The sequence below is a fragment of the Suricata suricatta genome, chromosome 7 (genome assembly GCF_006229205.1).
Source record: "Suricata suricatta isolate VVHF042 chromosome 7, meerkat_22Aug2017_6uvM2_HiC, whole genome shotgun sequence".
NCBI lineage: Eukaryota > Metazoa > Chordata > Mammalia > Carnivora > Herpestidae > Suricata > Suricata suricatta.
In genome coordinates, this window is record NC_043706.1 from 18,255,227 (window position 1) to 18,280,154 (window position 24,928).

The 24,928-nt window shown below is 37.8% G+C and overlaps 3 long non-coding RNA genes across 4 annotated transcripts in view; 1 reads left to right on the forward strand and 2 right to left on the reverse strand.

The window, feature by feature from the left end:
• LOC115296890 overlaps window positions 1-4,971 on the reverse strand; it is a 5,528-nt gene extending 557 nt beyond the window's left edge. Inside the window, exons 1-2 of one of the 2 annotated variants that reach the window (XR_003911118.1) lie at window positions 4,895-4,971; window positions 81-209 (exon numbers count right to left, since the gene is read on the reverse strand). This is a non-coding gene — a long non-coding RNA (uncharacterized LOC115296890). Of the gene's footprint in view, window positions 1-80; window positions 210-4,847 lie in introns of both variants that reach the window. The other variant, XR_003911117.1, reaches the window with a different exon arrangement.
• LOC115296891 lies at window positions 4,352-23,191 on the forward strand. Its single transcript, XR_003911120.1, has 3 exons — window positions 4,352-4,544; window positions 6,045-6,134; window positions 22,978-23,191. It is a non-coding gene; the product is annotated as an uncharacterized LOC115296891 (long non-coding RNA).
• On the reverse strand, window positions 16,744-24,557 carry LOC115296893. The gene is made up of 3 exons (XR_003911121.1): window positions 24,483-24,557; window positions 19,873-19,984; window positions 16,744-16,788 (listed from the first exon to the last, which is right to left on the reverse strand). It is a non-coding gene; the product is annotated as an uncharacterized LOC115296893 (long non-coding RNA).
• Between the last annotated feature and the right edge of the window lie 371 nt (window positions 24,558-24,928).

Genomic DNA, 24,928 nt, shown 5'->3' on the forward strand with positions numbered 1-24,928 from the left:
TATATATATATATATATATATATATACTGCAAAAGAACCCTCCAGAAACCCACTGCTGTGATTGTAAAATCTAGAAATACCTTCCTGTGCAGTCAGAATAATTGATTCTTGATCAGCTTTGCTCCAAGAGCCTATGTGTTCTCTCAGTGAGCATTTCCAAGATATAAAATTAGAAAGAAACTGGAAATCTTCAAAAATATGCCCCCAATCTGAAAAGGAAGACATACATCTTGAATAATGGTCATGTGAACACAGTAGCCTTTATACTATTGGTAAGACGAGGTTATTCAAGCAGCTTGATTTTTTTTTTTCTGTGTTTCATGTTTTAATGCAAAGTAAACACTATCAGGCATTCCAGCGTATTTTTTTCCCTCAGTGCGTGCACATTTTCATTCATTGAAACAATATGCATGCATCAAAACTGTAGTTTGGAAACCCATTTATAATGAGCATTCAACAATTACTGTGCGTGTAAAGAAATCTAGTATTATCAGAACTCCAGACTCTTGGGAATTTATTGGGCACGGAAGAATAATTTTTTTTTTTTACTGTAGATAAAATGGCAAAATGGAAGTTTTAGAAAAAAAAAAGCATTTCTCCCTGTAATCACTATTTCTTTCTGGCCGCTATCTTTTTGGAGAAAACTGTCTAATGGCTTCTCTTTACCAATCAGATCATTATAGTAATGGGCTCATGTCCTAACATCACATTAAAGAAGCAGCAAGAGCTGAGCTCACAGATCTCATGGAATATGAATTTAGACATTTCTCTGTTTCATGCAGAAGGTTTTAAAATAAAAAGAAAGCATCAAAGCATCAAGAAAAGGTGCTGCTTTATTCATGTAGATTAAACTTTTCAATTTTCCTCTCGTATACGGTCTTTTTTTTATAGTCACACACACACACAGGTTTTTCATTTTTTAATGAAAACATTTTTAATGTTTGTGTTTGAGAGAGAGAGACAGAATCTGAAGCAGGCTACAGGATCGGAGCTGTCAGCACAGAGCCCGATGTGGGCCTTGAATTTACAGACCACTGAGATCAGGACCTGAGCTGAAGTTGGATGCTGAACTGACTGAGCCACCAGGCGCCCCTAAAAATTTTTAATGTTTTGTTTGTTTGTTTGTTTAAGTGGGGGGGAGGTGCAGAGAGAGAGGGAGACACAGAATCCAAAGCAGGCTCCAGGATCCGAGCTGTCAGGACAGAGCCTGATGAGAGGCTCGAACCCAGAAACTGTGAGATCATGACCTAAGCCAAAGTCAGACGCCTAACCAACTGAGCCACCCAGGTGCCCCGTCACTCACTTTTTTTGATTGTGATATTTCTATTTGAGGCAAATGAATTTCTTGTTCAAAATGTCTCTAATTCATTATCTTTTGTTCCTTTCAAATGGTACAACTTGAAAGGAACACAGGAAAAACAGGACTAGAATCATAGGTCTGTGTAAGCAGCTTCAGAGACACCCAACCAGGACAAAATGAGGGCTTTGCTCTGCCGAGGATGCAACAGGGATGTGGGTTGGAAATGTTTAGGAACCTTGCAAACTTGTGAGAAAGGGAAAGGAGAAACAGGAGGGAATAAGTGTTCTCCTGACGCATCTCCACACCTTCTGTCTAACACACCTTAAATCAGAGACTTGAACTGACCCCCTGCTCAGCACGTTTGTTCAGGTAAATGTGGCTGCCTGACAACTGATACCTATCAGTCATGAGAGGCAATGTCTTCAAAGGTGGAGAGGAGAACCACTCTCTGAAAGACCACTTTCCATCTTTATTATATACAAGTGAGTCATTCTGGTTTGAAGCTTCCTCTCACTGTGACTAATAGACCAATTCCGAGTTCATTTTGCTGAATCAGCTTGCTGAAGCAGTCAGGTTTTGCCATTAAGAAGCCACCGTCTGCACCTGAAGGAATCAGTTTGTTCCTTCATGGAACGAAAACCAACTGTTGTTTTCAGATAGATCATGGCAATTGGAAAGAGAGATTATATTATACTACAGGTGGGAAATACATACTCACACACATATTTGTGGGTATATACATATATCTGTATATGTGCAAACGCTTGCATATAGGTATATATATGCACATACGCGAACACATCACATTGTTAACTCCTGATGGTTGTGGTTTCAAGACCAATCCTGACCACAAACAAACAAAAAGCAAAAAACACAGTTTAGGTTAGGAAGCCAGGAAACTGGCTTTTCATTCAACGTACATTTTATCATCAAAACCACGTTTCCACAGAAGTATTCATCCTACAATGAAATGAAATCTCTCAATCTTTTTAAAAATTTTTTTAAATGTTTACTTATTATTGAGATGGAGAGAAATAGAGCATGAGTGGGGGAGGAGCAGAGAGAGAGGGAGACACAGAATGTGAAGAAAGCTCCAGGCTCTGAGCTGTCAGCACAGAGCCCGACGCGGGGCTCAAACCCACGACCCGTGAGATCATGACCTGAGCTGGAGTCAGATGCTTAACTGACTGGGCTGTCTAGGCGCCCCTCTCTCAATCTTTTAAAACTTGTTTATGCTCAAGCTCATGGATGTTGCCATAGTTGTAGTTACAAGCACGTGTGTGTGTGAGATCAGCATTATCCGCAAAAACCAATTCATCGAAAATGCAAAAAGGAAGAAACAAGTGTTGGTGAGGCTGTGGAGAAACAGGAACCCTCTTGCACTGTTGGTGGGAATGCAGACTGGTGCAGCTGCTGTGGAAATGCCTCAGAAAGTTAAAATAGCACTACGTGACAATCCAGCAATAGATCTACTGGGTATTTATCCAAAGGATACAAAAAAAAATTAATTCAGAGGGATATGCACGTCCCTATGTTTATTGCAGCTTTATTTACAGTAGTCCAACCATGAAAGCAATTCAAGTGCTCATTGATAGATGAATGGCAGGCTTAAAAAAGAATGAAATCTCCAACCAACATGGATGGAGCTGGAGAGTATGATGCTAAGTGAAATAAGTCAGAGAATGACAAATACTATGTGGAATTTAAGAAACAAAACAATCAAAGAAAAAAGAGAGAGAGGCCAAGAAATAGACTCTTAGATATAGAGAGCACACGGGGCACTGGATGGCTCAGTCGGTTAAGCATTCGACTTTGGTTCAGGTAATGATCTCATGGTTTGTGAGTTTGAGCCCTGCATTGGGTTCTGTGCTGACTGTTCAGAGCCTGGATTTTACTTTGGAATCTGTGTCTCCCTCTCTCTCTTCCTCTTTCCTGCTTCTGCTCTGTTTCTCTCAAAAAAATAAGTAAATGTTAAAAAAAATTTTTTTAAATATATGGAAAAAAACTGGTGGTTACCAGAGGGGAGGTAAGTGGGGGATGGGTGAAACAGGTGATGAAGGTTAAAGAGTACACTTACCATGATTAAAAAAAACTAAATAAAAAATGCAAAAGTACACAGGACTACTGAGCCATGTTACTGAAAATATCTGACTCACAGATAACAATTCTTTGCAAATGGATTAAGAGAATCTGGAGAATCTAACATTTTGACTCAAGTGTCTCCTTTTGTTTGGACACATCATAAAATGATAATCTTAGCGTTCACAGGTCAAAAAGTTAAGTTAGTGAAGCAGAAACACACTGAGAATTGTGGGAAGAATTCAGGACACCCAGGCCAACCCAAAGAACTATCTGAGTTATGTAAGTATTCAGTGATATCCTTCTCGTCCAGGGGCGCCTGGGTAGCTCAGTCGGTTAAGCACCCGACTTCAGCTCAGGTCATGACCTCAAGGTTCGTGGGCTCAAGCTCTACCTCGGGCTCTGTGCTGATGGCTCAGAGCCTGCAGCCTACTTTAGATTCTGTGTCTCCCTCTCTCTCTGCCCCTCCCCTGCTCACATCTTGTTTCTTTCTCTCAAAAAATAAAATAACATTTAAAAAATTCAAAAAATTTTCGTCTTGTCCAAATTCAGAAAACTTGGCACTCTATAAGCAGTAAATTCTATAAAATTTAACTTATTTTTCTGTCCCTTTTCCCCCTCCGAGGTACGACACCTGAAAGAATATAATTTTACTACAGCTACAGCTAGGTGCCGTCTCTGAATTGGTCCTATAGAGTTAAAAAACCATTGGCATCAATGTAGTTCTTGCTGTGAACTGAGTCGTATCCCCCCCCACCAAATTCATATGTTAACCCTCTGATCCCTAATGTGACCGTTCTTGGCATAAAGAGATAATTAAGGTTAAGTGAGGTCCTAAAGGTGGATTGGTGCCCTTAAATAGAAGACACTAGAACTCTTTTTCTTCCCTATTTGTGAGGTCACAGTGAGGAGGCAGCTGAATGCTAGTCAGGCACAGAGCCCTCACCAGGAACTGCATCAGCCAATACCTTGATCTCGGACTTTCAGCCTTTCAGAACCGTGAGAAATAAATGTCTGCTGTTTCCGGCTACACCATCTGCGGTGTTGTCTTATGGTGACCTGAGCAGACTAAGATCTTTTTACTCTTCAGTCAGCCTCCAAAAGGATCATCAATTTCCTCTTAGGATAATTCTGGGACTGTGTGCATATTGAGAGGACAACAGAGGTACAAAGCTATTAATTCAATGATTCCCCAAGGGCACAGTCTGGGCATCTGGACCTTGTTTCAGAGGACCTAGGATTCTGGGGCTCGCGGGGGGCACTCACTGGTTGTGGGGGGGTGGGCAGACGACCCTGCTGTCCTGCCCCATCCTACAGTGTCCTAACCCAAGTCCCCCCCCTGCTGCCTAGTAGGATCCGTCGTGCCCTTGGGACTTTTGGCAGTAAAGGCCTTTGAGAAGCACTGAGGTGCTTAGTTTTAGGGCAGGATTAGTTTTAGGGTGCGTATCGTGGAAAAGAAAGGTTGTACTTCATTTTCTTCTGGCTTGAAATCCAGTGGTAAACACTAAACACTACCGTGTCTTCTGACCAGCTCCGTTTCCCTGCTTCTTCGGAAAGAGCACACAGACATCCTGATGCCTCCTGAGATCACCATGTGCACTCATTTTTACAGAGTTCTAGAATGCAGTGATTCCTGAGAGAGAATTGTGGGGCTGTTTCCATAGTGAATGAAATCAGACAGCTTTTGTTTTAATTTTTACCCATACCAGCAATAGGTTTAGAAATTTTTAAGCACTTTCTTTGTCTTAATTAGATGGCATTATGATACTCATTATAATAGATAATAGTTGACGTTAATCAAAACAACCAACTTTCTAATTGAATTGATAAACCAATCAGTCGCCTAAGGCACTTTATAGCATACTATGTAGTGTGAGAATAATTAGATGTATTTGTACAATATGGTGAAAATTAAAAGTAAAAAAATATATATGTATGATTTGTAACTGTAATTTAAAGTGTTGGGGTTTTTTTTTCCCCCCTCAGTAATAATTATCATCAGTGGCTTTCCAGGGAAATTGCTAGTAAAATTCACTTGGACTTTTATGAACTGAAGAGTTTAAGCCTCAAATTAAGTAAACACATCTTTCAAAAAAAAAAAAAAACAGATACATTTGTTTATTTACTTAAACTGGATTTTCTGTTCTCATCCAAGCATAGAAAGTACACTGAGTGGGACTTATGCTTGCAAGAAATCCACATTTCCCTCAAATGCCCAGATTTCAATCTGTTTGATCTTTGGAAACTTAGTCTTTTTTTATCATGAGGTGGACAGAGAATTCTAAGCAAGTTTTGATGCGGAGAGTGGGGTGTTGTTAAGGGAAATGATTTGCCAGTCTTGGAGGGCTGAGGAGTCTGGCGTGTCACTTCTGGGACTCAGGGCAGGGGGGCCCAGATTATTGTTAAAATATGGCTTCCTGTGGACAGGGAGGCTCGGTAAAGCGGTGAGCCCCCAACCAGAGTCCCCTAGAGGGCTTGTGCAAAGCGGGGCAGCCCATCTCCAGAGTTTCTGCACGTTGTGGGGCAAGGCTGAGGGTCTGCTTGGCTAACACGTTCCTCAGATTGCTGGCTGTTGGTCTAGGAGCCACACTCTGAGAACCACGGCTATGGTGCTGTGTAATACAGTTTAATAAAATGTATAATGGCATCCTCTGTATTTTTCAAGGTCAAAGAAAATCCTGTAATGGACCATCCTTTGGTAAGCACAAGAAGCCTGGATGCCAAAAAAGCTGGTGAGAGATCACACAGAATATCTGTAAGTAGAACTTATAAGGTCCTAGAACAACTCTCTTCAATTTTGAAGCTTTCCAAAGCAAGTAGCTTTTGCTCTAAAAGCCATATGTGTTTGCAGGTGTGTTTGTGTATCTAGGAAGTCGGATGCCTTTCACTAGTTTTCCTGCCTTGCAAATGATTTGATTTAAAAATGTGCAAGGATGAACCTCCAATGACCTTGGTCCTATCATGGTCCAAAGGAGACTGGTCAAGAAGTGTAACGAAGGTATTTTTTTAAAGTAATACAGAAGGAGATCTAAGGAATGGAATCTAAATTTCTTATTCTGAATCTCATATTTCACATGTGTCCCAGAGGAATCTTGAGAAAAACAATTATACTTACTGTAGTTTCTGAAATCAAAGGTCTTAACATAGAGTTTTTGTATGTCTACGAGCCTCATAGGTAGGCAAAGAAGTCTTTTAACTTTTCTGAAATTATATATACAATATCATATATATGTAAATTGTACATTTTCCAGAAAAGATATTGTACATTACTTCTAAGAGCTTCCCAAAGCTATACAGATTATATATCTATCTATATCTATATCTATCTATATAAATTTTAGAAAGAAAATATATACCTATAATATAAAAGAAATCTTTACTTGCTAATACTGGCTATCTTTAAAAGAACAATATTTATTAAAACTATTTATTTAAACTATTCACTTGGACATATTCTGGGTTGTATCTCACAAATGAATCAAAGAGTGGTAGTTGTTAACTTACTTTTCTATATCAGTCTGGAACAGAAAAGATCATAGGATATATGGGTGACAATATAAATAATGCCCTTGTTCAGAAACAATGTCAATATCTAAGCCATTTGCATTAGAGACAATGGCACCACTGTATTTTTTTTTGCAATGAGGGAAGAGGCAGGGATGTTGCATGCTCAGACAGAGTTATGTTGGGTAGAAATCAATACGCCATTTCCAGTTTGTCAAGATGGCTTGCTGGAGATTGTGGGATTTCAGTCTTCTTCATTCCTCCTACCTGTTTCACGACTAAGATCTCAGCTTTGTTTTAAAAAATGGTTCAGAGGGTGATTATGTTAAAATACCACACATTTAGGGGCACTTGGATGATTCAGTCAGTTAACCCTCTAACTCTTGATCTCAACTCAGATCTTGATCTCAAGGTCATGAGTTCAAGTCTGGTGTTGGGTTCTGCACTGGGGGTGTAGCCTACTTCAGAAAAAAATAAACCAAACCAGTTATTTAAATATTTACATTTTAAGCAGTGATGTCTTTGATTGATCTTTCAAATAAAAAATTGGCTGGCCCTATAGTCTTTTAATGAAGTCAGAACAAACTTACCTTCATGCTGAAACAGACTAGATCTTATGTGGTAGCCCTTTCCTGTTGTCACATTGTTTCGTACTGAATGGAACTCAAGACCAAATGATGGGTACTAAAGATTCTAAAAGGATATTATTATAAAAGAGATATCTGTAAGGCAAATTCCACAGCATCAAATTCACCCAGGAAGGTGGGAATTCACTGGATGGTGAGCTGGGTTGGCTTTTAGAATCTACAAGAAACCATGGACAGGTCAATCCTGTTGGTCAGCACCTTGTGCTGCTTGCCAATTCTATGCAACCATAGTAGACTCACCTTATATGCCCCCCAAACTTCCAGAATAAAGTCTTCAAACTTTAAAGCTCTCTAAGGCAATTGTCTTTTTTTTTTTAATGTTTATTTATTTTTGAGAGACAGAACATGAGCAAGGGAAGGGCAGAGAGAGAAGGAGACACAGAATCTGAAGCAGGCTCCAGGCTCTGAGATGTCAGCACAGAGCCCATCCTGGGGCTCAAACTCAAGTACTGCGAGATCATGACCTGAGCTGACGTTGGCTGCTTAACTGACTGAGCCACCCAGGCGCCCCTAAGGCAATTGTCTTCTGATTAAAAAAAAAAAATGTGATACCTTCTCTCTGCTTCCTTCTTTGTAAGCCAATAGGGCAGTTACATCATGCAAAAATCGAGGTTTATCCTACTGTCATAGCTCCATGAAAGGAAAAAGATACTGACCTACTCTGAGCCCCAACTTTCTCATAGGTAGATGGGGGTAATAATAAGGTTTTCTTATAAGAATTAAATAATAGACATTAAGCTCCTGGAGTATAATAAGCACTAAAGAATATTGGTTTCTTCCTCTTTCTCAAGGATATCAAAACTGGCACTCAAGTGAAACTCCTTTATGTTTTAGTCTGAATCACACTGTGGTAGTATCGATAGATGAAATATTTAGTTACTTTAATTCAAATATTGTCTCTCATTTCAGGAAATCATCTGCCTGTCAGTATATTATGCATGTATTAGAAAGATAGCACCATTATAAAGGAGAGATTTTTTTTAGAAATTATATTCTCTCCATAAGTATTGAAATGTAATACATTTCAAAAAAAACCCCAGGAAATAAGTGTCATTGCTTAGTGTTTTGTGTGCTGGGATATTATTCCTAATTTGAAATCATTGGAGTGGGATGCTATTCCTTAGATTGGAGATTAGCCTCCAGGGGATTTTTGTACACTTTCATGTTTGGGGGAATATGTTATTTACCACCTGTAAGTTGCCTATCTTGTTATTTTTGTTGGGAGTAAAAGCTGTAGCCTTTACCTCCATTAGGTAGTGTAGTTTGGTTAATGGATGGGTAACAGGAAAGAGTGTAAAGGGAAGTCAATGTTAATGTGAACTCCTGCCGTTTTTATTATAGTGGCACCCGCGATAGTTAGGGTTGAGCAGCTGTTTCCATTATGAACTCCTATTTCAGGGGTTTATAACTGAGCTGTAAAAATTTGCTCTAGGCGAAAACTCCGCTCATCAGGTCTTAGCCTGGGAGAAATTTTTCCCCCTACCATATTTTTTTAAAAAAGAAGAAATCAATTGAGCCATTTAAAATAAATAATCTAAAAACACGGTAATTTCAAAAACGTTGAGTTTGTATCCTGTTCATTCCAGATGTTGGGATTGATGGTAATTACATTCAGGCAACTCTAACAAGAAAAGTAAGTCTCAAAATCATACTTTTCAAATGTACACTCCAAATGTCTAATGCAGACTGATATAGCAATTTACCAAGACAAGCAATTTCTTAAGCCATCAACTAGTCATTATGTGTCAAAAATATACCAAAAAGCTGATATTAACAGTATTAATTTACTTATTAATCTGATCTGACTATAGAAATTGGGGTAATTATTTCTAGAACTTTAAATTCCTTTGCATTATAACAGCAATACAATGACGTGTGAGGCTGATGTAAGGTTATTGAAGGCATTGGTGGCATTTTTTTATTCCTATATTTAAAAGCCCCTGACAGATATAGGAGGGTTTTACCTAACTGCCCATAGCAGGCTTTGTATACACATGATGACAATAGGCATCCATATGGTTGACAGAAAGACTACAGATATTGACATCACAGCATGTCTTAAAACATAGGTTTCTCAAATATGGTGAGACCAAGAGATAGGAGACATGGGCCATTTGAAGACATTGTTACACTCATAGATCTCAACAGAAGAACACCCTAGTTTGGAGGGCCACACAAGGAAGCATCAGGAGTTTGAGGGAGGGAGAAATTGTGTGGAAGAGGTTTTATTGTGGTGTCAAGGGAAGGAAAAGAAGAGGCAGAATAAGCAAGTTGAGGATTGTGTAGTTTGAATAACTTCAGCAGGTTCAGGTATAGGAGTTCTCCCTAACTGGTACTTGGCCCTGTGGCTAACTGGGCAGGTGGATAGTGGTCCAGAGAGTGAAAGCATGACAAAGGAGGTGTTTAGGGATATGGGCTCTGGTTTGGTTGGTTTGTACTTGAGAGGTGCTCTGATTGGCTTGTTGTTTACTCTTTCCAGAACTGACTTGGGAGGAACAGTCCTTCTAGGGTCAGCAAAGCCCAGATGTTACCATTATCAGCAGAAGAATTACTAAAGAGTAGATATAATCTGTGAGACATGTTTCCATATTCTTTCCAACATCATGGTGGGTTGCATTGTCATCAATAATGCATAAATATTACAATTTCCATTTTAGTCTAGACCAGCCCTGAGGAAAAGCTATGTGCTCTGGGGTAAGTTACTAACCTTCTCTGTTTTGTAGTTTTCTCATTTTTAAGATGTCAAGAATAAACTTGTTTATGTCATAGGATTGCTGTGAATCTAAAATGAAATTATCCATGCAAAGCAATCAACGCAGGCTGGCACATTGCAAACCCTACGTAAATGGTAATTTTGCCATAAATGTAATTTCCTTGGAAGCCCAGCTCTCTATCACACAAGCCTATGGACTTGGAGTCTAAAGGCTTTGAAAAACTGTTCTAACTCTAGTAGTGTAGGGGGAAAAAGCATTCTTGTTCTTTTCTGAATTTTGCATTGGCTATGGTGTTAGCGTGGTTGTTACCTTTAAGGAAAACTACATATGAGAAAGAGACCTCCGGTGAATTCCCAGGATGCTCAAAGCAATGGCAAGATAAGTGGATACCCCACGATGGGTGCTAAACAACTTATTCTTCCACCATTGCCCTTCTTGGTCTATCTAGTTCCAATATAGACTGCAGAGGTCATTGATGCAGACTCAAATTCCTACCCATGGTAACATGGCCACTTAGAACCAATATAACAACACTAATTCTTATAGGCTGGACAACAGGCAGTTGTTGTTGCTTTTTAAAACACTTTGTTTTAGAAGAAACACAAGTTCACTTGCTACCTTCCTTCTCCTTCAAAACAAACCCTTAAACCTCCAAGAGAGAAGCAAATCCTAGCCGAGAACAGAGTAATATATGATCCTACCACCATTTTCATCAGTCATTCTGAGACTTGTTACACACATTTTTTTTCATAGGGAACAATAACCACTGATGCAAAATATGTTTTTCATGCAACACACAACATATATGATGGTCACTTTATTGTGTATTTCCCAAATTTATCTGGAGTTATGTGGTTCAATTATTATTTTTTTTAATGTTATGTGTTGGCTTTCACAGGGATGTGAATATTTGAAGTTAATGGAAAAAATAGGTACTTTTGCTTTTGGGTGAAGGAAAGAAATTCTTCTACTAGTTGTGGTTAAAGCAAAGACTCTTACAATCAAACAAGGATAAGGCAGTTGTATTAAAGGAATCCTTTCCCCAAATGGTGTTCCTAGTGTCCCAGGAGATATGAACAGATTGATATTCCTAGTATCCCATAAATATTGAGATTGATGAGTAATCAATAAGAATTTTTGAAAGTTTTAGAAATTGTTGAATTAAAACAAATCTATAGTAAAGAGAGTTGCAACATAAAACATTTTTCATTGTATTTAACTTCTAACCACATTATTTTTTAGGGATGTTCATGTACACAGTGAGGATCATTAGTATTCCACTAATTAATGTTTGAGAAGTACTAAATTTGAACTAAAGAGCCCCATGATCCTTAGATCATTGCCTCATTCTTTGCTTGGACTTACATGATAGTTTAGGTCTACTTCTATCCCTTGGAAGTGTGCAGGGGTAGCTTCCTGGGTGCCCAGGAGTCAGTATACCAACAGAACTACCCTACACTACCAGTACTTCATATTATTAAAGTATTTAATATCAAAGATGTCATAAAGTAACACATTCTAATCGCTTTTTACCCATTTATCTATTCATTCACACAAAATTTTTAGAGTGCATTGAATCCTTAATATTAGTTTATTTTCTCAGCTTTACTTTCTTTTTCTAGTAAAAGTTTAGCATCTGTTTGATTTAAAAATGAAAATGCCTATCCCTATCAAAATATGACCAGAATTCTTCACAAGAATCCTAAAATTTGTATGGAGCTGCAAAAGAATAGTCAAAGCAATCCTGAAGCAGAAAAGCAAAAGTCATCACGATTCTGGATTTTAAGCTATATTGCAAAACAGTAATCATTGAGACAGTATGGTACTGGTGCAAAACAAAACAAAACAAAACCCCACATAGATCAGTGGAACAGAATAGAAAGCCTAGAAATGAACCCACCACTACATGGTCAACTAACCTTCAAAAAAACAGGAAAGAATATCCAATCAAAAAAAAGACAGTGTTTTTAACAAAAGATTTTGGAAAAATCGGACAGTGACAAGCAGAAAAATGAAACTGGACTAGTTTCTTACATCATACACAAAAATAAACTCAAAATGGATGAAAGACCTAAATGTCAGATAGGAAACCATCAAAATCCTAGAGAAGAACACAAGCAGCAACCTGTTTGACCTTGACAACAGCAACTTCTTACTAGACACATTGCCAAAGGCAAGTGAAACCAAAGCAAACACGAACTATTGGGACTTCATCAAGATAAAAAACTGCACAGTGAAGGAAACAATCAACAAAACTAAAAGGCAGCTTACAGAATGGAAGAAGGTATTTGTAAACAACATATCTGATAAAGGGCTAGTATCCAAAATCTGTAAAGAACTTATCAAGCTCAACACCCAAACAACAAATAACCCAGTTAAGAAATGGGCAGAAGACATGAATAGACACTTTTCCAAAGAAGACATCCAGATGGCTAACAGACATGGAAAATTGCTCAAGGTCACTCATTATCGGGAAATACAAGTCAAAACCATGATGAGATACCACCTCACACCTGTTAGAATGGCTATAATTTACAACACAAGAAAAAAGTATTGGTGAGGATGTGAAGAGAGGGGAAACCTCTTGCATTGTTGGTAACAATCAAAGTGGTGCACCCACTATGGACAATGATATAGAGGTTCCTCAAGAAACTAAAATAGAACAATCCTATGATCCAGCAACCGCACTATTAAGAATTTCCCAAAGGATACAAAAATATAGATTTGAAGGAGTACAATCACCCCAATGTTTATGGGAGCATTATCAACAATAGCCACACTGTGGAATAAGCCCAAATGCCCATCAACTGAATGGATAAAGAAGAGGTGGTATGTATATGTGTGTGTGTGTGTGTGTGTGTGTGTGTGTGTGTGTGTATACACACACATATATATGTATACATATGTGTGTGTGTATACACACACATATATATGTATACATATGTGTGTGTGTATATATATATATAGATATATATGTATATGTCTCAAGTGGAATATTACTTAGCAATAAAAAAGAATGAAATCTTGCCATTTGCAATGACATGGTTATATCTGGAATGTATTATGGTAAGCAAAGTAAGTCAATCAGAGAAAGACAAATACCATATGATTTCATTCATGTGTGGAATTTAAGAAACAAAACAGGTGAACATATAGGAAGAGGGTGAGAAGAGAGAGGAAACAAACCACAAGAGACTTCTAATGATAGAAATCAAACTGAGGGTTGATGGAGGGAAGTGGGTGAAAGACGGACTGGACGGGAGATGGGTACTAAGGAGAGCACTGGTGATACGCACTAGGCACTGCACGAGAGTGATGAATCACTGAATTCTACTCCTAAAACCAATATTACACGGTATGTTAACTAAAATTTAAATTAAAAAAAGGAAAAAATAAAAATACTTGAGAAGAAGAAGCTAATGAGAGCAGTTAAGAATCATGGCTACTTTTTTAGGGAATAGAAAAGAAAGTGATCTCCAAGATCAGTTTTGAGAATGATTTTCACAAAATCTCTTTTTATTTTTTAAGTTTATTTATTTTTGAGAGAGAGAGAGAGAGAGAGTGCACATGTGTGCGAGTAGGGGAGGGTCAGAGAGAGGGAAAGAAAATCCTGTGCAGGCTCTGCACTGTCAGTGCAGAACCAAATGCGGGGCTCAAATTCACCAGCCTGAACCATGAGATCATGACATTAGCTGAAGTCAAATGTTCAACTGACTGAAACACCGAGGTGCTCCACCAAGTCTCTTTTTAAATTATATGGTAGAATCTTCAAGTGTTTGAGGAGCATGGAACAATACTGAGCAAAGCAATGTCCCATCAATAGCAATAGATCACACGGGTTCTGTGTAGCTGAAAACAACTTTATATGTACAAATGTAACTTGATACTTGCAAATGTGAATTATTATTAACGTGGCATTTAGGTAGCCACATTTGCTAAACAAATATCATAGCCACCGAAATGGATTTCTACACAACAAAAAGACAAAAATAAAATCTTAACCTTAATGCCCCAAGCAAATTTACTCAGTAGTAGTTTGAGGTTTTTTCCCCTAAGTGTACATATCCCTAAGTGTACATAATTTCTACATCATGGTAGAACAAAAAGAATTTGTTATATTTTGGTGTTTTAAATTGAACTCAGAACAAGCCTTGGCTATGTTACTACACACCTTCATAACTATCATTTTAATGTCCTAGATTTCATAAAGTATACTCTAATTTATTGAACTACTCATCTACTGAATTATTTCCAAATATCTTATACATAACTCCACAATAAACATTTTTGTGTATGTAGTTTTCCACCATGAGTTGGTTTAGGCACCATTTTCAGCTGAGACATGACTATATCCAAGAGTAGAAACACTTTGCCAGTCGTGTTTCTATATTGAATTCTCAATCCATGCTGGATTTCACTGTTATCAATGATGATTAATATTACAATTTCCATTCTAGTCTACACTAGTGATGAACATGAAAACAAAATAATTTTATTTAATTGGTATAACATATTTTGGTGTTGGGTTAATTTGTATTTCATTTCATATTTTATTTCATTTCATTTCATTTCATTGAAAGAGTGGGTGAGAGAGGCAGAGGGAGAGAGAGAGAATCTTAAGCAAGCTTCATGCTCAGTATGGAGCCCAACATGGGGCTCATTCCCAAGACCCTGGGATCATGACCTGGGTTGAAATCAAGAGTTGCATGCTCATCCCACTAAGCCACCCAGGCACCCCTAATTTGTATTTATTAAACTCTCAGACTAGGCCTTTCTTTTTATATTTCTTCATTTATAAATTGTCCTTCAAGTAGTTAGGGTCTTTGGTAGGGTCTACTGTGGTCTTTTTTTTTTTTTAATTTATTTATGTCTTTATTTTATTTTGAGAGACAGAGACAGAGAACAAGTGGAGGAGGGGCAGAGAGAGAGGGAGACACAGAATCCGAAGCAGGCTCCAGGCTCTGAGCTGTTAGCACAGAGCCTGACGTGGAGCTCGAACTCACGGAACGTGAGATCATGACCTGAGCTGAAGTTGGACGCTTAACCAACTGAGCCACCCAGGCCCCCTCTACTGTGGTCTTAATATTCCTCTTACAAACTGGTGTGTGCTCTTTAGGTGCTTAGGTGTTAACTAATTATAACAAAAACAGTTAATCTCCAATTTATCTTTTGATGTCAGTTATTAACCCATTTTGTTGTATGTAAGTCTTTACTAAATTTCAACATGAGAGAAATAAAGGTATTGTGAGTTTCATTGCTAATCATTGGGATTATTTCAAGGAGAAAGATTTTGACCCTACACTAAGTTTTTCCATGTTGTCTCTATCAGAAAGTGAGTTCTCGTTTAAATCCAACATAAGAACTATTTTCTTCTTCTCATCTTCCCATAATGCAAAAATCCATGCCCTCCTAGGGAAACAAAAAGGCTCAGTTACTGCCGGTCCTGATTCCCACTTCTTCTTTCTTCCTTCTTGTTAGGTCTGCACATTGCAGAGCTCTTCTGTGTTGGTCCAATTCTTGCTTCTGGTGCTCATTGGTTCCCACTCTGGTTCTTTTCAATTGTCTTTATTGCTTTTTATCATCAATTTCCTCCCCTGTCTATGCTGTGAATGAGAACTCATCTCCTACTGTACCTTGTGTTTCCGGGTAAAATAAAGAAATCTGATTCATCAGAATTCGTCTTAGGACAGTCACTTTAGTTATTTGTAATGATTGTGTAGTCAGACATTTTGGTTAAAAACTGAGACCCGTCTTGAGTGTGGCTGTTACCAACATTTCTGAGAAAAGAAGATGCTAGTAGCACTGTTGTTTATTAGAATAGGAGATCTGGGAGTTGATCAGGGTTTGGGAGTAGGGGAGAAGGCAGAATTCTGGTTGAAAAAAGGATGCTGGTTGTTTATCGTGACTCCTCCTTATAATTAGAAAAAATTGTATTAACATTCACTTAATACTTAGTGTGAAATTAAACTGATAAGGGAAGAATTTTGTGCCTAGGAATATGTGAACCAAAATGGAGTCTTCTTATGTGGGAAAGGGGACTGAGGTGAAGGAAAAGGTCAGTGGCCCTCTTGGTCACAAGAATTCTATAGTTACTTGCTCAACATTCAAAGTCAAGTCTTCTCAAATTTACCCCATAAAAAACTGATCAATCATACAATTTCCCTGATTTTTATAGATATTTTTTTTTAATTTAGATGTCCAAATCTTTTGACCTGCACAGTGACTTTCACTTTAAAGAAAATAACTTATTTGATAGCTCTGATTACTTGGGAACTAATAATTTGCGATTTTACTCTATTTTGATATTTGATTCTTTTACTTCTACATACAAAATTCCATGCCTAAAGAATGCTTTCAGCAATCAAGAACTCTTACCGGTCTTTAAAAGAATGGCCATTCATAGCAGCATTATTCACAGTTGCTGGAAACAGTTCAAATGTCCACCAAGGGATGAATGGACAAATTGTGGTATATCCATTCAATGGAATATTATTCAGCCATAACAGGGAATGAGGTACTGATATACACTATAACATAGATGAATCTCAAAAGAGAAGAAACCAGATATAAAAGGTCACACATTGTATGATTCTATTTATATGAAACATCCAGAATAAGCAAGTCCATAGAGACAGAATGTAGATTGATGGTTGCCAGAGGCTAGCAGTGGGCAGAAAAGGAAAGCACCTGCTTAATACCTATAGGGTTTCCTTCTGGAGTGATGAAAATGTTTTAGAACTAGGTAGTTGTAGCAGTTGTACAATATTGGGAATATACTATGCTACTAAAGTCTTCACTTTAAAATAGTTACCTCTATGTTCTAAGAATTTCACCTCAATAAAACACACAAGAACTAAAGTGTGCGCCGGAGAGGCATTGGCCTGGTTTCTGATCCTAGCTCTTCATTCACTTGTTGCGTTGACCTTGGCTGAGTTACTTCACCTCTCTGAAACTAGATTCATTATCTGAATAAAAGTACCTATCTTATAGGATACGTAACTGGAAAATGTTCATCCTTTGTCTCCAATAATATCTGAGTTCAGCTATGTAATTCCATTGAAATCATTAGAATCAATTATTTAGAAAGAATGCATTCCTTTGTTTTTTTTAATGATAAAAGTACATTTATCTTATAGGAAATATAAAAACTGAGTGGAAAAAAGAAATTAAAAATGACCTGTGACTACAAAAATTTCAAAATAAACACTATTGATATATTTTAAAATATTTCCTTTATCTTTCCCACTTTGTATACCCCGATGCCTAATCCTTTTTTCTCATACTGTCTCATCATTATCCTTCTCTTTCTCCTTCGTCCTTTTCCTTTTAATTAGATAATAATATAACTCTAGTTTTCCCATGCGTATCTCTTCTATTTATCATTATAAGCATGTTTCTATGTCATTGGTATGCTTCAGTATACATTTTTATGATTATATATCTTGTAGGACTATATCATAATTTATGTATTGATTCTTCTATAGCTTCACATTTCGATTATTTAAAAGTTTCTAATATTACAAATATTGCCACAAAAAGTCATATGTCATTTTTAAGAACATAAGCTATGGGATCAGAGTGAATTTGGTTGTTATATTTAACTTTTCCATCTTCAGAATTCTTATGTAATAAATAGGCACAATTATGACATTTACTTCTTTATTTTTTTTAATGTTTGTTTCTTTTTGAGGGAGAGATACAGAGCATGAGTAGAGGAGGGGCAGAGAGAAAAATAGAGACACAGACTCCAGGCTTTGAACTGTCTGCACAGAGCCCAACACAGGGCTCAAACTCACAAACTGTGAGATCATGACCTGAGCCAAAGCCAGACATTCAATCAACTGAACTACCCAGGCACTCCAATATTTACCTCTTTAAAAAAAAATTTATTATTTAGAGAGAGAAAGAGAGAGCATGAGTGGGGGAGAGGTAGAGAGAGAGGAGAGAGAGAATCCCAAGCAGGCCCTGCACTGTCAGTATGGAGCCTGATGTGATACTTGATCCCATGAGCTGTGAGATCATGACCTGAGTCAAAATCAAGAGTTGAGGGGCACCTGGGTGGCTCAGTTGGTTAAGCAACGGCTTCAGCTCAGGTCACGATCTCATGTTTCGTGGGTTCGAGCCCCGCATCGGGCTCTGTGCTGACAGCTAGCTCAGAGCCTGGAGCCTGCTTCAGATTCTGTGTGTCCGTTTCTTTCTGACCCTCCCCTGCTCACACTGTCTCTCTCTGTCTCTCAAAAATAAATAAAAGACATAAAAAAATTAAAAAAAAATCAAGAGTTGAATGCTTAATTGACTGAGCCATCCAGGCATCCCAATATTTATTTTTTAAGACTGCAGGATCAAATGAGATATTTAATGTAAATAATTAGCTTAACAATATAAAACGAATTTGAGGATGACTGTCATGTTTTCTCCACCAAAACAAAACAACCACTTTATTAGCATTTGAATTAAATTTCACTAAAAACCTTAAAGTATTAGGAAGAATTGACATTTTTATTAATTCACAGACTTCATTCTTCTCCTTGCACTAGTTGGTTAAGTTGGTTAAGTGTCTGACTGTTGATTTCAGCTCAGATCATGATCTCACAGTTTGTGAATTCAAAGCCCCACATTAGGCTCTGTGCTATGACATGGAGTCTGCCTGGGACTCTGTCTCTGTCTCTGTCTTTGCCCCTCTACTGCTCATGTTCTCTCTTTCTCTCTTCTAATAAACTTAAAAAAAATAAAACCCATATAAAATCCTGTCACTTCTCTATGCAAATTCTTGAATAGCTTGCCATGTTTCAGTGTATGATGTTCTTTTTTTTTTTTTAAAGGGGGTTTGCAGATGTGGAAAAGATCATGGTGCTTTTAAATGTTTATTTATTTATTTTTTGAGAGACAGTGCGAGCAAGCAGCGGAGGTGCAGAGAAAGGAAGAGAGAGAGCATCCCAAGCAGGCTTCACACTGTTAGCACAGAATGGGGTTCAAACCCACAAACCGTGAGATCACCTCCTGAGCCAAAACCAAGAGTCGGATGCTTAACGACTGAGCCACCGAGGAGACGCTTCTTTTAGTACATGTTCTTGCGATTGAGTTGTAAATCTACTTTTCTGGTACAATGCCCTTTAGTTTCTTCCTGAATTCCAGTGATCCATAATTACCTACAGCTCCATAAACATATGAGGTCTTTTAGATGCCTCTATCCTTATTGGGAAATACTATGTCCTTTCCCTGCACTGTCTTTCCTCAAGTTGGTTATCTGCCAAACTAATATTTGGTTTTTAAATTTATATACAAACTTACCTCACTATAAAGCCACCACTGATCACTTCTCCAGTCCGACCACTCTATAATGTAATTACTCCTTTTGTTTATATGTCTTTTTCTCTTCCATTAGATTTTTGGCCCTTGATAACAGGGACTGTTTATTTTTTAAAATCTCCAGATTCCCTGGATGTAGAGTAGAACCTGAACATGAAAGGTGCTCAACCAAATTCACTAATGTTGATGATGGTATGGAAATTGTTCTAGAATTGGCACACTTTCATGTTTCTAATCATGAGGAAATTCATCAAATAGTAAGTTTATAATACTATTTAATCACCCCAGAATAATATACATATTGAAATAAATAACATACCTGGCATTGTATGAGAAATCTTAGTTTACTAGTTGCATTCAAATATATGCCATCTCTGAAGAGTCTGTGCTCCCAACGTAAACTTTACGTCAACAAGGAAACTCCTGGAAACCTGGTAAAAATATTTTTAACAAGTTAAAAGAGAAATCTCTTTTTTACAATACACTGCAGTGCTTACCGCATTTGATAACCTCACGATAATAAATATGTTAAGGACATAGTCAGCGTCCTAGGTTTTGAAACCAGTAACCAATTTCTTGAGTATAATTTCACTGTGTGCTCAGTTAAATGAATCTGTGTTGATGGCATTCTCTTTCATGTCACATTAGATTAAGCAATTAAATTAGATATTTGAATTGTTTTGCAAGGAGTTTACAGAAGGCAAATTCTACTTGTGCTTTTCAGTTTGTCCTCAGTCAAAAAAGAAGAAACAATCAGCACTGCTTTCAAAGTTTATTCTTTTCCTGTATCTGAAAAATTACAAGTCAGTTTCCTCTTTGTAAGGACTTAGGAAATAGTTCTAAAAATATTTTTCTTCTGACCTGCTTAAAAAGAGAAATGTGTGTTTTATTGTTCATACACCCTATGTGGGAGTTCAAAACTTGGTGTTTTCTAGAGGAGTGGTATTTTCAGCTTTTCCATGACAAGACCTAGGAGAAATGACTTATCCAACACGTGTTGTCTCTGATGTAGATAAGATTGGCTTCCTTGTTTCCCCCTGCAAGTCCCTGCAAGCTTACTGTCGCTCGGCATTTCTTTTCCTCTCAAGAAAGGATATTCACGTACAATCAATGAGACAGACCTTAATTAAAAGCTTGAATATAAACTCATTGAATAAAGAATGAACTCATTTGCAAACTATTATTAATAGTGGGGTGTATTCAATCAAACGTGTTCTGTACACTGAATGTGAGTGGGGGGGAGCCAAAAATCTATCAAATATTTTAACAAATTATGGAAATAGCTGAGAAGCTTAAAAGACATTTTTGCCATTAAAAAGGATGCATAATTCTGAAGGGAATTCTAGAAATTTTTGGATAAATTGTGATTATAGGAAAAGAGAGGTTGTAAATTTCGTAGAATGTAGGAGCTTAGGCTTTATAAGGCTGTTATTGCATCTTTACGTGAGTCTACTTTAAAATTAACATTCCATTGGACTATGGAAAGAGAATAATGGATTAATGGCTTTTAGGGCCTAATGTTTTTAAAGTCCTGATTAAATTATGTTGTAAAAAATACTTTACATTAGTGGTTAATGAAAGAGCAGACTCTATATGTTCCTACTTTCGTGTGATTACACATTTCTTTTCTGGAATGTCCCTCGGTCTCTGTACATTAAAATCTTATATATTCTTTAGAACTCATCTCACTGCTCAAATAACTTTAGCCTTGGTCTACCCTGAGGGCTCTTAGTCTGTACTAGTCAGTTCTTATCTTTACATAGCTGTCTCAAAGGCAGCTCCAACTCAACAGGTTCAAAACCAAAGACATAGCCTATCTTCTCTCCCTGAAAACCTGGCCCTTGTCCACTGTCCCCGTGGGCCATCCAGACCATTCTGAGCCAGAGTGTCATTGCTGAGTCCTGATGATCTCAGGGCAATTTTCCATTACCTCTGATGTGCACCAAGTCATTAGCTTCTTATTCGGGCTGCACATGTACACTTCAGGTTTTTCTCCACGTCCCCAACCAGTGATTGAAGCACAAACACTATCTGTTCTAAGTCCAGTGTGAGAGTGTCCATAAGCACACACATGCATTCACTCATGCACACATACAACTAACCTAAAACCTTGCAGTGGTATTCACTGGCTGCCCTGTTGGCCTGCCCTGGACTTATTTGGGGTCATTTCCCCTCAGCTTTGTGTGCTCAAGCCCCATGCACTTTATCTTGGATATGTCATACTTTTACTGGCTTTTCCATCACAGATACTTTGCCCTCAACTGTAGCATCCACGTTGCTTCCCCTCTCATACCCTCCATCATTTAATCCTTTGTTGGTTGACTCCTACTCCCCCTTTCAAGCACAACTCAATGTCATTTCTTTAGCTAAGCCTTCCCTGACCCTCTAACCTAGTTTACTGAGTAGTGCAGTCTCATATACTGTTCTCAGTTAACCCTGTACAATTAATAGATACACATTTAGACTAATATCTCTCTCCCCTACTCGATTGTAAGCTCTGTAAAGTTGAGGGCCCTATGCTTTTTACTCATAATTTTATTCTCTCAATATTATTCAATTCAATATCACCCAATCATACTCAAACACAAGTCTGATTTTAATAACTATATTTATTTTGGTCATTTAACTGAGATATTTTAATCTTCTTAGAATGCTATCAGCAATTAACAACTTCAAAACATTTTAATTTGGCATTAGTTTTGCTCGTTTTTGTGGAAGACAATGTCTTAAAACTATACTGGATGCCAAGATGGACAAAGACACAGTATTGGGATATAAATGCACTATTTTTAGAGATGACATGTTCCCTTCTGTGCTCAGGTAGGAAAAAAGTAGGACTCAATTCACCTCAATGAACAACTATAAATGATAATGGTGGTATTATTCTTTTGTCTCCCCCTTTGCAGCTGCTAATGGGCTTTGACAGTTAGCTTTGCTCTTTTATGAACTCTCCACCAGCTGTAATCAGACATGGGGAAGTCAGGCAGCAAAATTTGCATGTGCCAATTCTCACCCTAGCTTTCCAAAAAAGAAAAAAAGCATTTGAATGTAGAAATCATTCTTGAATGAGTTTTTCCAATGTTCCTATTTAGAATTCTATCGCTCAATATGTTGTAGGCTTTGATTGTAAAGTTAGGTTTTACCTCAGAATAAATTGGTAATCTGCTCTTTCTAGAAGAAAAATAATGGAACTTTTAAAGAAATAAAGATGTTACAATATCATGTCAGATGACCAATTTACTTGTGGACACATAAAACATGCATGGAATGGCTTACTGTTGTGGAAATATATGTTACCCTTGCTTCTCAAGAATTTAGTCACCTTTACATTATGCACATTCTAATAAGAAACCAAGTGTGAAAATCATCTTTTAGTGAATTCTGCTAGCCTTCATTCAGGTTCACATATTTGCTCTGATGTTAGGTATTAAAACCTGGACAACTAGTGGATTATTTGAAAGCTGATGACGAAGAATGGAAGTTTCCTTGAAGAAAAAAGCTATAAGGGAGGTCAAGACCTCATCGTGACCTCAAATGTAACTATTACCCTACTGGTTAGCTGAAATTGGAGATCAAAGCCTGAATGTGCTAAATGTATTTGGCTGTGAATTGTTTCTTGAAAAAGGTAAAAGGAAGTATTTGATGGTGTGTCATTTGTTTTTATTTGGAAGGTGGATGTATTTACTCTTTTTTTAAAAATAAAATTGTGCATAGCATAAGAAAGCAATACTTATAAAAATGGATTACTTGATCTTTTTCATTCTTCTTTAGAAGTTAAATGATTTGCACAGATTTTATGAAAATTGATTTTTAATGTATATAAGAGTCAGTTTATGTTTACCTGAGTGTTTATCATATTTTGGGTTCTTACATATATTTTTAAAGAGTTCAGATTTGGGAGGAAAAAAGAAAAAACATCTCTTAATAAGTAACATTTTGATTTGATCTCTCTTTCTCCGTGTCTAGAAAGAACATACTCCCCCTGTGTGTTTCCCTTTATTCTTTTCAGTACTTTTGATACCAGATTTTTGGATTTTCCACACAACAAGTGATTTTCCATGATACCAGCTGGCTGTCCCATAATTCCATTCAGTTCTGACACTATCGGCCTGGAGATAGCGTCAGATCCCACAGGTGGTTAAGGGTTCAGTCCCACAAGACTTCCCCCATCTCAGACATCAGCCCAAGTCCCAGGCTGTCACCTGTATTTCTGACTCACTGGCTGGCTATCAGTATTCCCAGGATCCCCTCCTCGGGTTCATTAATTTGCACGAGTTTCCCACAGAACTCAGGGAAACCTGTTTACTGGTTTATTAGGAAGGATGTAACAAAGGATTCAGAAGAACAGCGAACGAGACCCATAGGACAAAAACTAAGGGAAGGGTCTCACGGCTTCCACGTTTTCTCCAGGCATATGTCTCTCACTGCTGTACCAACCTGGAAGCTTTCTGAACTCCATACTGTTGGGATTTTTATGGAGCCTTCATCAGTAGGCTTGATCGATCGTTAACTCAGTCTCCAGTCCCTCTCTCCTCCTGGGGGATGAGGGGAGGGGTGGAAATTCCCAAGCTTCTAATCATGGCTTGATCTTTCTAGTGACTGGCTCCTCATCCTGACCAGGACCACACCAAGAGCTGCCTCATTAGAACAAAAGACCCTCCCATCACCTAGGGAATTCCACGGGATTGAGGAAACTTGTGTCAGGGTCAGAGACCAAATATTAGAAATTAGAACAAAAGATGTTTCTACTCTTCTTATCCTGTAGAACATAACAAGGATGTTAGAAGCTCTGTGCCAGGAACAGGGGTTAGAGAGAAATATGTACTTTTTCTATCATTTCCTACGTCCCTTCTCATTTGCTTTCTTCCTTTCCAGTAATGGGTAGTTTTACTGTAGACCATACTTTTAAAGCTATAGTTCTAAGATTACCTGGATCAGAAGCATCACCTAAAAACCAATCCAGATTCCTGAGCCTCACATCTTTCCATCAGCATCTCTGGGGGAGACTTCGAAATCCACTATTTAACTAGCTTCTCAGGTGATCCTTATATACACTTAAATTTAGAACCGTTGTTGTAGAGGATGCTAAAAGAATAGGATGAAAGGTAACATAATCTTAGTGATTTGCCCTATTCCTTTGCATTTCCTGATCTCTGTAATAATAAATGCTGACATCTCACCAATAAACCATTTACCTTTCTCTCGCACCCAGCGCTCAATTTGTCTATGTCTTACTCTTTATCCTGCTGACCATGGTCTTGGCTTCAGCAGATGGGGACAGGTGGCTATCCAGCAAGTCAGGAAGGAACCCTGTCCTTATGTAGGTTCTTATTTTTCTTCCTTTCACTTTTTCTTGCTCCTTGTTTTGCTTCATT